A 15286-nucleotide genomic window follows, 5' to 3' on the forward strand; every position below is an offset into this window, starting at 1 on the left:
GGGTGCTAAATGTCACACCCCACCGATCAGACATTGATGAACTATCTCAAGGAGAAGTCCTCAACCCCCTTAAGCTTATATGTGTTATGTGAGAAGGAAGGCCACCGGTAGATAGTCTTTGGGCATCAGGTGAGAAAGTACTTGTTTTACAAGATCTAATACGTATGATTATGGTTCCCAGACTATGGCGACTCTTGCTGTTGCTCCAGGCTGGTGACATTTAGGTTATATATTAAATAAGTTTGAGATCAGATTCGTGATTGAACTGATAGGAAACACTAGGTTTTTAGTTTATTTTACACAATAGGCTTCCATGTCATGGACCATAGTCATATGACTTTGTTTTCTACGTCAGTCCAAGAACCCTTTGTGAGCAGAAAGTGCCTGCAGCCTTTACCCTGCTGATCACTATCATTAGTGTACAGCCTTGCACATATAAGTGGGGAACACACACCTACTATAATAAGCACACCGCATATGTATTTAGTGATGATTAAAGAAAAGGAGTATGTCTAAGAACACAATGGTTAAAGGAAACTGTTGAAAGGCAAAATGATTATGGTCTTACATTGAAGGATCAGCTTTGATCAGAATTATGGATCAGTGAATAACATGTACAACAATTTGCTAATATCCTTACGTAGCTGGAAGTGGTTCCTTTATGGCTGTGATTCAGTAACACAGAAAAGGTAGTTTGGACCTTCAGATTGCTCTATGAGGCGCCACATACAAGAGCAAGTATAGTGAATGGATTTATCAAGGCTTTTGATCAATACCAGAGGTGCACCATCTACAGGTGAGGTGGGCATGTCATCTCTAGTGGTGGTCTTGCATATCTGTGAGGAATTTGTCAGGTAATCTCTGAATTTTCAGTAAGAGGGTATGAAGGCCCCCATACATCCTTAGATGGCAATCTCCCTTCTTGGTGGAGCATTCCTGGGTTCTCGTTGGGGGAGCGTGTTTCCACACAGGACAAAAGGATCAGCAGGAATGACCATTCTCTTCCCAGATATCATCTGTTGGAGCAACAGTAGGTAGTACCTCATATACATTAAATGGTGGGCTGAGCCCATCACAATGTACAACTTTTAACCAATGTGTATGGTGGCCTTAATGTTTAATTCTGGTGCTGTGGACGTTTTTATACAGTGCTGATCTTATACCATATGTGCAAACACAAAAAAATGGGCAAATTTATCATCTGAAATCACTTGTCAGAGCAATACAGCAAAAACTAATCTGATAACTGGAATCATTAAAAGAAAATCAGTCCTTTCGCGTTTGTCTTGAAGGTTATTATATATATATATATATATATATATATATATATATATATATATATATATATATATATATTTTTTTTTTTTTTTTTTTTTTTTTTTCTTCCTTGCATTTTTTTGTCACCTTTAAATGAATTTATTTTCCTGCCATCGCAATGTTTTTTGGTGCAGAAAAATCCACAATGTGAGAACATGCCCTTAATATTGAGGAAATAAATGAATGTGGCCAGCATGACCAGGTTATCCATCCCCCCATGAAGATTACGCTCCAAGGTTTTTTCACAGGTTACGAGCAGCCAGTTGCTGTTTACATGCCCAAAGGCAACAATTTGAACGCTACCTTCTCAAATAACAAGGTGATTTTCAGAGTTTCAAAGTGTATGTTCAGTGACCACACTCATAGCAGAAAGCAACACTGAACACAAAGGACGCCTCTGTCAATAAAGTAGCCACCCATGCGTGAAATTAGGATCTGATCCAAAAGACATAGCAGTGGAAACCTCTCTCTGCTACAGTTTATTACTGGCAATTACAAAGGACAGTGCTTACATCTAGTAGAAAATCCTAAGATTATATTCAGCCATGTAAACGCAATAATAAGGGGGCAGAAGGTCAATTTGCCTGTCAAAAGCAAGCATTGCTAACATAGGATATATTCATAGACACGGCGAAAATAAGGCCCAAGATGAAAAACAAAAAAAGATAGGACAATGATTAGGCTCTAGATATACTTTCATTGCTATGTGATGGATAAAATACCATTCAAAATCCCATAAAGAGCTGGGTCCATCTGGTGGCAATGTCAGATGATGGCAGTCAAGTGCCATGACACACCACAACACATATTCAGGCTACGTGCTGCAGATAAATACAACAATTCCATTTAGACAAAAGTATAAACAACAATAGTCATGGGATATTGCTACTTAGGTTCCTGTATGGTTATACTGCATATGTCCACAAAACATGTATCAAAATGTATCAAAAAGGGAGAGCAACAATGGACAATTATGCCTTAAAAACTTCAAAATTTTATCATTACATTAAGATTCAACGCTCAAAAAAAACCAAACAAATGTTGGAACTGTGGTCCAAATCACTCCAATATACAAAATACATAGATAAATAGTACAATGCATGTAATTTTCAGCATGATGATACAATACATAGAAGACCATTGTAACAAAAAGTGGCTGGAGCATCAGCAGTAGGGGCAATCCAAGACCATATAAATGTAAAGAGCCTAGAAATGCAGTTACAAATCAAGCCCATGTAGGGTGCTCATATGATACGAGCACTGCATTACCTGAAATGGCTGTAATAAAATGTTGATGGTACAATGGAAGCCCCGCAGAAAACCCCAACGCACGTTTCACATGTTTGTTTGCTCTCTTTATCACCCCAAACATCAGTTGGAAGGCTCATGCTCCAGAGTATTTAGTGGAGTTATCCACCACTAATATACACTTCTAGTAAGTCGTCATTTACAGGCCTGGTTTCACATATGTGTTCTTCACATGTTTTCTCCAGCCCTTCAATGTTGTCTAATGTCAAGGCAGGCACCTCGGCTCTACTTTTCCAATGACCTACAGGCTACAGTAGAGTCATGTTCCCCAAACAATCAAATTTCTCCATCATACACACACAATAGCCTATTTCATAGCAGCCTGTGACTTGTGAACACTATATCAAGGTCCTGAACATTCAAAGGCAAGCAAGAAACCACAAGATGGCGACTAAAGAAAATAATTTCTGCATAACATATCCGAATCTGCGGGCAGCGGATCCTTACACTGGAATATCCATACATCAGCTATTACTGCGGGACGTAAGAACATAATAGTCCCTGGGAGCAGTCCATCACCTACTTCCACTTGTCAGCAATTTTTTGTGTAGAAGTGCAGACATGATAAACACCCGTGTGTCACCACCCTGAACACTAAAAAGCACAAACTAACAACTGAAGCTCATTAAATGCCTTTCCCTGCTGGATTTTCCCAGTGCTATTCTGCAACTGGCCTACTTTCAACAATTAGCGACCATGACATGCTACATTGTATGCTTATCCAGTTTAATATGGAAGTTCATGTGGAAAAAAATAGCAAAAAAAGTGGCAGCAACAGGTGTTAGGTTCAGTCGCAAAATTGAACAATATGGGATAAATATTCTATGAAATGGTGGGGGGAGGGGGAGATAACTCATCTTTCTGATAACGTTCCTTTCAGTCCACATACACAATGTATATAGTGATGTCTACTACATCTATAGTGATCCCTATGCCAGCACTCACATTTGGAGGGAAATCAGTGATCTCTGTGATGATCAATCCTTACAGTCCACAAATGATACTTATAATGGACAGCACGGTGGCTCAGTGGTTAGCACTGTCAATTTGCAGCACTGGGGTCCTGGGTTCAAGGAGTTTGTATGTTTTCCCTGTGTTTGTGTGGGTTTCCTCTGGGGTCTTCAGTTTCCTCCCACACTCCAAAGACATACTGATAGGGAATTTAGATTGTAAGCCCCAATGGGGACAGTGATAATCATGTCGGTGAAGCGTTATGGAATTAATAGCGCTATAAAAGTGAGTAAACAATAAATATATAACTATAAGATTGCAACGGTAAACATTGTGCTCTAGACAATAGGGAATAGTGATCCCTATGTCAAATAATCGTTATAGCCTATGGAAAACTTTCTAATCTTGTGAGTAAGAACATACCGGAGATTCAATAATTATTATCAATCCTTTTACTACCTGCTGACTCAGACGTTACAGGAAAGTGTCTTCATCGCTATGTGGCATGAACAGCCGTTCTTGAAATCATCGGCGTCCCTTTCACTTTCCAAACCAGTACACAGGCCCAAAGCTTGGCCTGCCATGCATGGATTGAATAGCACATTGTCAGCTTTGTCTTTTGCTGTAGCTATGTGTGTCTAATATACCGTACATATATTTGCCATATGCAACCTTATACTCCATGCGAATGAGAAATACCAATTTCTAACAACTCATTAGTATAGCAGCTGGAGGAGAATACAATACTGTGAGGCAGTGGCTACCATACTGTGGCCAAATAACGCTTTTATGCCGCAGCATATTGCAGGTGCATAGGTTAAATTGCGACAATGTATGAAAAAAGTCGCAAAAAGTCAAAGATAGTTGGATTTTTTGCACATTGCTGCTGTGGCCGCAGTTCCTTGCAGGTGGTCACAATGTGACCCCAGTCTCTTGCACTATGGCATGATGTAGCGTCAGCACAAATCTTTGGATGCGTGAATGGGGCATGGCTAAAATCACCTGGCAGTCCCAGCTTAAGGGTAGGACTACACGCAATTCTCAGAAAAGTCGTGCTACAAAAATATTTGTCCAACTAGCGTTTGCGCGACTGTTTTAGAGCTCGAATTTTGCGGTAAATAAAAAAAAAAGCCACGTTGTTAAAAAATAGCTTGACGCGTGCGACTTGTGACTAGTGACAAAAAAATCCAACTCTATTGGAGGCATATGTGACTCTGTATAGCAGTATGGCGCACGTCGCAACGCAACAACATCCAATGTAGCAATGATTCACTGTGATTACGAGGTCGCAAGACACATGTAGCCCTGGCCTAAAGAGGCGCAGACTGCCAACGGCTCCATTACACAGAATAAAAGGGACATGCTCATTATATGGAATAGTAAAGACTCCCTGATACTATAGCCATTATGGAAAGTAAATCAAATCAATTTACTGAAATTATTCTCTTTAGCCGACTCGTTCTTCCGGAAAAGTAACCATATACCATATTTTGTGACAATTCTCCAATAAGCTTAAAGTTAAAAACCAAAATAAGTGAAACAATTTCTATGTATACAATGCTAAACCGAGCAAATCATTCCAGCTGTATCAGAATTCTATGTATCAGTCCTCTGAGTAATCTTTTCCATGAGACAAATTACTGTATTGTGGGCAATTTAACCCCTACACCACCAATAACTGCTTTGAGCATAATGGGGGCAAGAATTGGAACTCAGAGATCACAGAGTTGTAGTTTATCAACAGATGGAGACATCAAGACAGCTAAACTCCAGCAAAAAGCACAATGATGTTATTTATCTCTACAGCAGAAACAAACAATACAAATAAATAGTGATCTAGATACAATGAATCAAACCCAGACCCCCCAGCTCCTGTCACAGGGCGGGATTTTGGAAGTATTATTCTTATTTGTAAACAAAAACACTTTGCTGTAGATTCCATTTTGGGGTTTCAAATTCCAAAATACTAATGTGACACTGATCCTATACATTTTATCTGTTTATTTATTTTTATTTTATTTATTTTTATTATTTTTTAATTATTTTACACTATCTGATTGGAAATAAGGACACATTATCTAAAGCTATTATTATTATTATTATTATTATTATTATTAAAGCTAGGCATACAAGCCAAGATTGGATTGTTCGATTATTGCCTGATCTAAACACAATGGTAACAATAAAGGGGCTCATCTGATGTTCACAGTCCATAATGCCATCTGTATGATGTATGCTTATGTCTTGTTTGTCAGTATCTCAAAAACTGTCCTAATATCACACACACATACCAGATCCACAAAGTGTGTTTTAGCTAAAAACCAACCCAATATACCCCTAAGGGCACAAATTTAGACCCCCACACTCATAAGGTTATAGAACTTGTCAGCAGAAAACATTCACAATGTTAAATGTATGCAATTTCCAAATATAATCTAAAAAGTGGATCTCCAGACCCCAGCCAGTACAATTGCAGGTGCTTATTCCAGTGGAGGCTGTCAGATATGGGACCATGCTTGTTTGGCATATTCCAGGGGCAGCAGAGCATCACTTACCAGTGCAGAGTCCAGCAGAGATGGCAGCATCAGTATAAAATCCACATTACTGGAGGATGGAATAATCCAGCCTGGGATGAGAGCAGAGTCCTGTGGGTGACACTGCAGCAGAGCACTGACTCCAATCCCTCATTAGTCACACTGTGGATGTGCAGAGGCATGTAGTGAAATGTGCAGGGTGGAGACTACTGACATAGCAGTGTGATGTGGGGAGGAAGCATGTAACACTCCAAGTGTTGTCATCCACTCCTCCCCCCACGTGGAAATCTAAGATGTGCTCACAAACCATGTGCTCTCACCACTTGTAGAGAATTGGGCAGAATTCCCTATTTACTAGAAACTTCGACTGAGTTTCATCAGTTATTACCATCAGTGATTGTCTCCTATGAAAAAAAAAGAGTGCAAAGCTTCTCCTAGCCAAGAAGGTAGATTGATATGAATGTATTTTCAAAGTGATGTCCAGGAAAATAGCTGACAGTATACAGGCAGAACTCACACCAAATCTGATGACAGTGTGGACTTATGTGTATAGCTGGTCTGAATAGGTCATCTGAGCCCTTTTTGTGATTCTGACAAGTTGGAAGAACTCCCTGAGGGTTGTGGTGTGACTTTTGCTTATGAGTGGGGGTTAGATATCCTGTATAAAAATCATCCATTACTCATTCAGAAATTGTATTGTAATCTGGATGCCATTATGAAGTGATGGTTGAGTGTGGTCATCAGAACTCAGTAGTCAATTGAGTCAATCAAGTATTCTGCCGCTCGAGTCCCTGGCTCACATATTTCCTGGCTTTTATTATAAACCAATAAACATACGGGGATTGCCTGCAAATCATGGTAATGCCATAGCATGATCAGGTCTATAGAAAACCGAGAGACGCCATTTTTGCCACACTCTATCCATAAATACTGTAGGAACTAGGGAGAGATTCTGCTGGAGGAGGCACACTGTGTTATAGCCGGACATTACCTACTGATACAACAGTAAACAAATAATCCTTTTCAGACCTAATTGAAATCTATTCTAGTCTATGCTAATACCGCTCTAAAGGCCCCGTCACACTTAAGCAACATCGCTAGCAACATCGCTGCTAACGAACAACTTTTGTGACGTTGCTAGCGATGTTGCTGTGTGTGACATCCAGCAACAACCTGGCCCCTGCTGTGAGGTCGTTGGTTGTTGCTGAATGTCCTGGGCCATTTTTTAGTTGTTGCTGTCCCGCTGTGAAGCACAGATCGCTGTGTGTGACAGCGAGACAGCAACAACTAAATGTGCAGGCAGCAGGAGCCGGCTTCTGTGGAGGCTGGTAACCAATGTAAACATCGGGTAACCAAGAAGCCCTGTCCTTGGTTACCCGATATTTACCTTAGTTACCAAGCGCAGCAGCTTCCACGCAGCGCTGGGGGCTTGTCACTGGTTGCTGGTGAGCTCACCAGCAACTTGTGTAGCCACGCTCCAGCGATCCCTGCCAGGTCAGGTTGCTGGTGGGATCGCTGGAGCGTTGCAGTGTGACATCTCACCAGCAACCTCCTAGCAACTTACCAGCGATCCCTATCGTTGTTGGGATCGCTGGTAAGTTGCTTAGTGTGACTGGACCTTTAGGGGTACTTCTCACATAGCGAGATCGCTGCTGAGTCACAGGTTTTGTGACGTACCAGTGACCTCATCAGTGATCTCGCTGTGTGTGACACCAAGCAGCGACCTGGCCCATGCTGTGAAATCGCTGATCGTTACACACTGTTCTGGTTCATTTTTTGCTCGTTGGTCTCCCGCTGTGCAGCACACATCGGCGTGTTTGACTGTGGGAGACCAACGAGCACCGACTCTGTGTAAGCAGCGTACGCTGGTAACCAGGATAAATATCGGGTAACTAAGCAAAGCACTTTGCTTAGTAACCCGATGTGTACCCTAGCTACATGTGCAGGGTGCCAGCACTAACGGTGTACGCTGGTAACCAGGGTAAATATCGGGTAACCAAACAAAGCGCTTTGCTTAGTTACCCGATATTTACCCTGGTTACCAAGCGCAGAGTCGCTGGTGGCTAGTCGCTGGTGAGATCTGCCTGATTGACAGCTCACCAGCGACCATGTAGCGACGCACCAGTGATCGTGACCAAGTCGTATCGTGGTCAGAATCGCTGGTACGTCGTTTAGTGAGACAGTACCCTTAGTCTGCATTTAATGTAGGGTAAGCTTCTGAAGTAGGGATATTGTATTAGCAGCATGTAGGCAGGGATTCTAAGCTTACAGGCCGTGCTTCTTAAGGGGGCTTTACACGCTACGATATCGTTAATGTTTTATCGTCGGGGTCATGTCGTTAGTGACGCACATCCGGCGTCATTAACGATATCGCAGCGTGTGACACTTATGTGCGATCTAAAACGATCGCAAAAGCGGCCAAAATCATTTGCCACGGAGAGGTCGTCCTAAAACAAAAAATCGTTTACCTCTCATTAGCGATGTTGTTCCTCGTTCCTGCGGCAGCACACATCGCTGCGTGTGACACCGCAGGAGCGAGGAAAATCTACTTACCTGCCTCCACCGGCTATGCGGAAGGAAGGAGGTTGGCGGGATATTACGTCCCGCTCATCTCCGCCCCTCCGCTTCTATTGGATGCCTGCCGTGTGACATCGCTGTGACGCTGCATGACTAGCCCCCTTAGAAAGGAGGCGGATCGCCGGCCAGAGCGACGTCGCAGGGCAGGTAAGCCGTGTGACGGGGGTGCGCAATTTTGTGTGCGACGGGCAGCGATATGCCTGTGTCGCACAAACGATGGGGCAGGTACCGATACCGCCATCAGGGCATTACTACTGTGCCTGGTGTAGGGGGCCCGGTGAAGAGAGGGGGCCCGGACAGGCTCGGGGTAATTATTTAGCTTTGTTAAGCCCCGAACAGGCCAGGCACCCCTCTTCGCCGGGCCCCAGTCACAGGTGCAGCAAAGGGGCCCGGCCGATTCGTTTCAGCCACTGCACGCACGGCTAAATTGCAGGCGAAGCCCTTCTAGGGCATCGCATGCAAATTAGCCATGTGGCCGGAAGCAAGGTGAGCGGAGCAGGGAGGCAGCGCGTCATCCCGCGGCCCAATGTGATGAGGTCATCACTCTGTGCCTCATCACAGTGCTGCAGGCAATGTGGAGGTGACGGGGACGCGGCAGCCAGTGGAGATAGCTGGACAGGTAAGCGCTGTAAGCTGAAAACGATCGGGTGATCTGCCAGCGGGGGGTTCCGCTGATCTCTGATCTCTGCCCACGGGGGTGGCGCCGCTGATCTCTGCCCTCTGATCTCTGCCCGCGGGGGGGTGCTGCTGATCTCTGCCCCCTGATCTCTGCCCGTGAGGGAGCGCCGCTGATCTCTGCCCTTTGATCTCTGCCCGCGTGGGGGCGCCGCTGATCTCTGCCCTCTGATCTCTGCCCGTGTAGGGGCGCCGCTGATCTCTTCTTCTCTTCTGCCCTCTGATCTCTGCCCACGGGGGGGGGGGGCGCCGCTGATCTCTGCCCTCTGATCTCTGCCCGGGGGGGCGCTGCTGATCTCTGCCCGGGGGGAGGGGGTGCTGCTGATCCCAGCCCGCTGATATCTGCCTGGGGGGAAGGGCCGCCGCTGATTACAACCCTCTGATCTCAGCCCTCTGATCTCTGCCCCAGGGGGGGCGCCACTGATCCCAGCCCACTGATTTCTCTCGGGGGGGGGGGCACTGATCCCAACCCGCTGATCTCTGCCGGGGGGAGGGGAAGCGCTGATCCCAGCCCGCTGATCTCTGCTCGTGGAGGGGGGGCGCTGATCCCAACCCGCTGATCTCTGCTCGGAGAGGGGGGGCGCTGATCCCAACCCGCTGATCTTTGCTCGGAGAGGGGGGGTGCTGATCCCAACCCGCTGATCTCTGCCCGGGGGGGGCTGACCTCTGCCCGGGGCTGACCGCAGGCCCGCCGACCTCAGCCCCTGTCTTGCTTCAGCTAGATCAGGGGTGGGGAACCTCCGGTCCCTGGCCTCATGCCTTCCTGTTGTGAGCCTCCTGCCTTCCTGCTGTGAGCCTCCTGTCTTCCTGCTGTGAGCCTCCTGCCTCCCGGTGCTGTGAGCCTCCTACCTCCTGGTGCTGTTAGCCTCCTGCCTCCCGGTACTGTGAGCCTCCTGCCTCCCGATGCTGTGAGCCTCCTGCCTCCCGGTGTTGTGAGCCTCCTGCCTTCCAGTGTGGTGAGCCTCCTATCTCCCAGCGTTGTGAGTCTCCTGTCTCCCGGTGCTGTGAGTCTCCTGCCTTCTGGTGCTGTAAGCCTTCTGCCTCTCTGCTGTGATCCTCCTGTTTTCCGGTGCTGTGAGCCTCCTGCTTCTCTGCTGTGACCCTCCTGCCTCCCGGTGCTGTGAGCCTCCTGCTTCCCGGTGCTGTGAGCCTCCTACCTCTAGGTGCTGTGAGCCTCTGTCCCTCCAGTGCTGTGTGCCTCACCCCCCAATGCTGTCTGTGCTCCCTCAGACCAGTTCATGTCCTCCAGTTCTGTTTGTGCCCCTCTAGTGTTGTCCGTGCCTAGTGGCGGCCCTGGATATCGCTATCGTGTAAAGCCCCCTTTATACCTTAAAAATGTAATCTCTTCTCTAATAATACCGCTGTTAGTCTGCATTTAGTGTAGGGTGTGCTTCTGAAGTAGGCATGGTGTATTAGAGGCATGTAGGCAAGGATTTTAGCCTTGCACAGCATGATGATACTATACAATATATTGCATTCTATTTAAATACCACTCTTAATTTGAAAGTAGTGTCTGGTGATATTCTGGAGTAGGGATCGTTTATTGCAGGCCTGTATTACAGGAATTTAGGCAACGACTGTAGGTTTACACAGAATACTATTACTGCTAGCTAAAAAATCTATTCTATTCTCTTTACATACCGCCCTTATTTTGCAATTAGTGTCGGGTGAGATTCTGGAGTAGTTATCATTAGTGTTGAGCGAATATGCTTGTCACTACTCGGTACTCGCACGAGTATCACTGTACTCGGGCTACTCGGCGGGGACCGAGTAATCTCGCGATACTCGTGCTGTACTCGTGGTCTTCAACCCAGCATGTTGGCGCTCTTTTGAGAGCCAGCCCTCATGCAGGGATTGGCTGGCAGACCACTGCAATGCCACAGCCCTGTTAGTTGTGGAATTGCAGTGATTGGCCGGCCTGCACAGCGTGACCGAGCCTTTATGCCGGCGGGCGCCTGTGCTCTGCACACAGCCATCCAGACAGTCAGTGCAGGGAGAGTGTTGCTGCTTCAGGGAAAGGTTTGCGGCCCTTTAGAGTTATTTCCGTAGCAGGGCTGCAAACAGTGTGACCAGAAGTCCTTCTCAGGACTATTGTAGTTGTATACAGGCAGGCAGGGTATAGCCAGGTCGGAGTACAGGAGCAGAGTCCTTCTCAGGACTATTGTTGCTGTATACACGCAGGCAGGTAGGGTATATAGCCATTCCTAGTGGTGACCGTATACCAGCCTTCATCACCATATCTGGGGCTGGTGTACACAGTCTAAAACAGTCCTGATAGTGTCAGACTTCTCAGTAATTGTCGCTCCTAAAAACCTGTTAGGTTCTTAGTGCGTCCGTGCTTGCATTTAAAAACCGCACGTGTGTGCCTGTCGGTGGCAGCGTACAGGTGCACTTGTGTGCGTTTTGCACAAACTTGGATATAACGCACAAGTCTAGTGAATACACATCAGCACAGCATTGCAAAATGCGCAAGGGCGTTGGCAACGAACAAGGAAGTGGACGTGATGGTGGTGCAGGCAGAGGCCGAGGTCGTGGGCAAGCTCTAATTTCGCCACAACAAAGGGCCACATCTACTCGCTCGCACGTCCTGTCCCAAATTCTTGGGGACCGCAGCAGTACACCGCTCTTGAACCAAGACCAGTGTCAACAGGTTGTTAGTTGGATAGCGGATAATGCTTCCAGTCAGATTGGCACCACCACAAACACTCTGTCTTCCACACGGTCAAGTGTCAGTAGCCGTGATACTGCACCGCACATTTCAGAACCTGATCCTCCTTCCTACCACAAGGCTGAGTACACGTCCACGGACATTACTGATACCACACTTGGACACTCGGAAGAGCTGTTCACGTTTCCATTCGCACATTCTGGCCTCTCGCCAGCTCCTGGTGAAGTGGGTCATGAGGAGATCGTATGTACAGATGCCCAAATATTTGAGCAGCCACGTTCTCACGAAGTTGGCAATGTGTCTCAACAAGGGGTGGACGATGATGAGACACAATTGTCAGGAAGTCAGGAGGAGGAGCAGGGTGCGGAAGAGGAAGACGACGTGGTGGATGATCCAGTAACTGACCCAACCTGGCAGGAGGATATGCAGAGCGAGGACAGCGGTGCACAGGGGGAGGGAGGCGTAGCATCCCAACAGGCAGTAAGAAGCAGGGTGGTGGCCCCAGGCAGAAGTCAGGCAACCGTTCCCCGGAACAACAACACGACACAAGGTGCCCGTACAAATGTTAGGTCTTCCCGAGTCTGGCAGTTTTTTAAGTTGGCTCCAGATGATTCTAAAAAGGCCATTTGCAACACCTGCCGTGCCAGCATCAGCAGGGGTACCAAAACTAGCAGCCTGACCACCACCAGCATGATCAGGCACATGTCAGCCAAGCACCCGACTTTGTGGGAGGTACAACAGAGTCGAGGAGCAGTGCTTGCTGATGTCACTGCTACGTCTTCGCTTGTTGTGCATGCGAGCCAATCCCCTGTCCATGCTGCCTGCGAACAAGCCTCCTCCGGCCCTGCACCTGCAGTTGCCTACACAGAAATAACACCATCATCAAGCACGTCCTTGTCCCAGCGTAGCGTTCAGTTATCCATTCAGCAAACCTTTGAACGCAGGCGCAAATACACTGCCAACGCCCCACATGCCACAGTTCTAAATGCTAACATTTCGCGACTGCTTGCGCTGGAAATGTTGCCTTTTAGGCTGGTGGAGACAGAAGCATTCCGCGACCTGATGGCGGCAGCTGTCCCACGTTACTCGGTCCCCAGCCGCCACTATTTCTCCCGGTGTGCCGTCCCCGCATTGCATAACCACGTGTCACAAAACATCACACGTGCCCTGAACAACGCTGTTTCAGCCAAAGTCCACCTAACCACAGACACGTGGACAAGTGCTTGTGGGCAAGGCCGCTACATCTCGTTGACGGCACACTGGGTTAATATTGTGGAAGCTGGGACCCAGTCTGAGCGAGGGACAGAACACGTCCTACGCACACCAAGGTTTGCAGGCCCTACCTCAGTCAGGGTTTCACCCACACTCTACAGCTCCGGAATGTCATGCTCCTCAGCCTCAACCTCCTCCTGCGCATCCTCATCCACTTTACCCCCCACACCAGTCCCAAGCTGGAAGCACTGCAGCACTGCCTCGGCGAAGCGGCAACAGGCTGTGCTGAAGCTAATCTGCATAGGTGACAAACCCCACAATGCAGAAGAGGTGTGGACAGCTCTGAAACAGCAGGCAGATCACTGGCTCATACCTCTGAACCTAAAGCCAGGAAAGGTCGTGTGTAACAATGGCCGGAACCTGGTGGCGGCTTTGAGGCGAGGCCAGCTGACACATGTTCCATGCGTGGCCCATGTGCTCAACCTCGTGGTTCAGCGGTTTCTAAAGTCATACCCAGAGCTGTCTGATCTGCTGGTAAAAGTTCGCCGCCTGTCTGCACATTTTCGAAAGTCACCTACTGCTTCAGCCGGCCTTGCCGGCTTTCAGCGCCGTTTGCATCTTCCGGCTCACAGACTGGTGTGTGATGTCCCCACATGTTGGAATTCAACTCTGCACATGTTGGTCAGGATATGTGAGCAGAAGAGGGCAGTTGTTGAGTACCTGCATCACCTAAGCCGTCGGGAAATGGGTCAAACTCCACACATAACACCTGAGGAGTGGAGATGGATGTCCGACCTATGTACCATCCTCCAAAACTTTGAGGACTCCACCAAGATGGTGAGTGGGGATGACGCCATTATTAGCGTCACCATACCGCTTCTCTGCCTTCTAAAACGGTCTCTGCTCAAAAACAAACATGATGCATTGCAGGCGGAGCGCGATGAGTTGGAGCAAGAAACAGTAGTGGGTGTGGGTGATAACACACAGCCGAGCCTCGTCTCATCACAACGTGCAGTGGAGGACTATGACGAGGAGGAGGATGAAGACATGGAGCAACTCTCCGGCCAAATTGAGGATATGACATGCACACCAGTCATATCCTCGGTTCAGCGTGGCTGGCCAGAGGACAGGGTAGATGAGGAGGAGGAGGAGGACAGCATGTTCAGTCATCGTGTTGGTCAGGATACTGAAGTACTGGCTGTTAAGAGTCTGGCGCACATGGCTGGCTTTATGGTAAGCTGCCTGTCTTGTGACCCTCGCGTTAAGAACATCTTGGCCGACAATCATTACTGGTTGGTAACACTGTTAGACCCACGCTACAAGGAGAACTTTATGTCTCTTATTCCCAAGGCGGAGAGGTCAGCCAAAATGCAGCAGTTCCGGAAGGCCATAGTCACGGAAGTAGGCAAAGCATTCCCCTCACAAAACGCTAGCGGCATAGGTCAGGAATCAGTGGACAACCAAGGCGTACAGCCTAGAGGGGCACAAGTCCAATCTGCCAGAGGTAGGGGAGCAGTCTTTAAGATGTGGGACAGTTTTCTCAGCCCCTCACGTACCACAGCCCCTGAGGTGCGGGGTAGTGCCACAAGAAATCCTAAGTTTGCCCAGATGCTCAAGGAGTACCTTGCAGATCGAACAACTGTACTCCGACATTCCTCTGTGCCTTACAATTATTGGGTATCCAAGCTGGACACGTGGCATGAATTGGCTCTCTACGCTTTGGAAGTCCTGGCCTGCCCTGCCGCTAGCGTTTTGTCAGAACGTGTTTTTAGTGCCGCAGGTGGAATCATTACAGATAAACGCACCTGCCTGTCAACTGAAAATGCTGACAGGCTGACTCTGATCAAGATGAACAAGGGTTGGATTGGGCCAGACTTCACCACACACACCAACAGCAAATTACAGCGGAATTTAAAGTTTGTAACAGGAATTTGCCATGTACCTCCACTCACCCATGGGTACACACTTCTGGACTTTGGATAATCGCTGGACTGCTCCTCCTTCTCCTCATGCGCCACCATGATGACCGTTACAATAGTTAGGC

At 47.5% G+C, this 15286-nt stretch overlaps 1 protein-coding gene across 2 annotated transcripts in view; it reads right to left on the bottom strand.

Annotated features, from left to right (window-relative positions):
- The window catches only part of DENND2C (DENN domain containing 2C), a 51498-nt gene extending 45238 nt beyond the window's left edge, over positions 1 to 6260 (bottom strand). For both annotated transcript variants that reach the window (XM_075335614.1, XM_075335613.1), the window contains exon 1: positions 6132 to 6260. The gene's annotated coding sequence lies outside the window, so the exon portion shown is untranslated. The remainder of the gene's footprint in view (positions 1 to 6131) is intronic.
- Between the last annotated feature and the right edge of the window lie 9026 nt (positions 6261 to 15286).

This window comes from Anomaloglossus baeobatrachus, chromosome 2, assembly GCF_048569485.1.
Source record: "Anomaloglossus baeobatrachus isolate aAnoBae1 chromosome 2, aAnoBae1.hap1, whole genome shotgun sequence".
Classification (NCBI taxonomy): Eukaryota; Metazoa; Chordata; class Amphibia; order Anura; family Aromobatidae; genus Anomaloglossus; species Anomaloglossus baeobatrachus.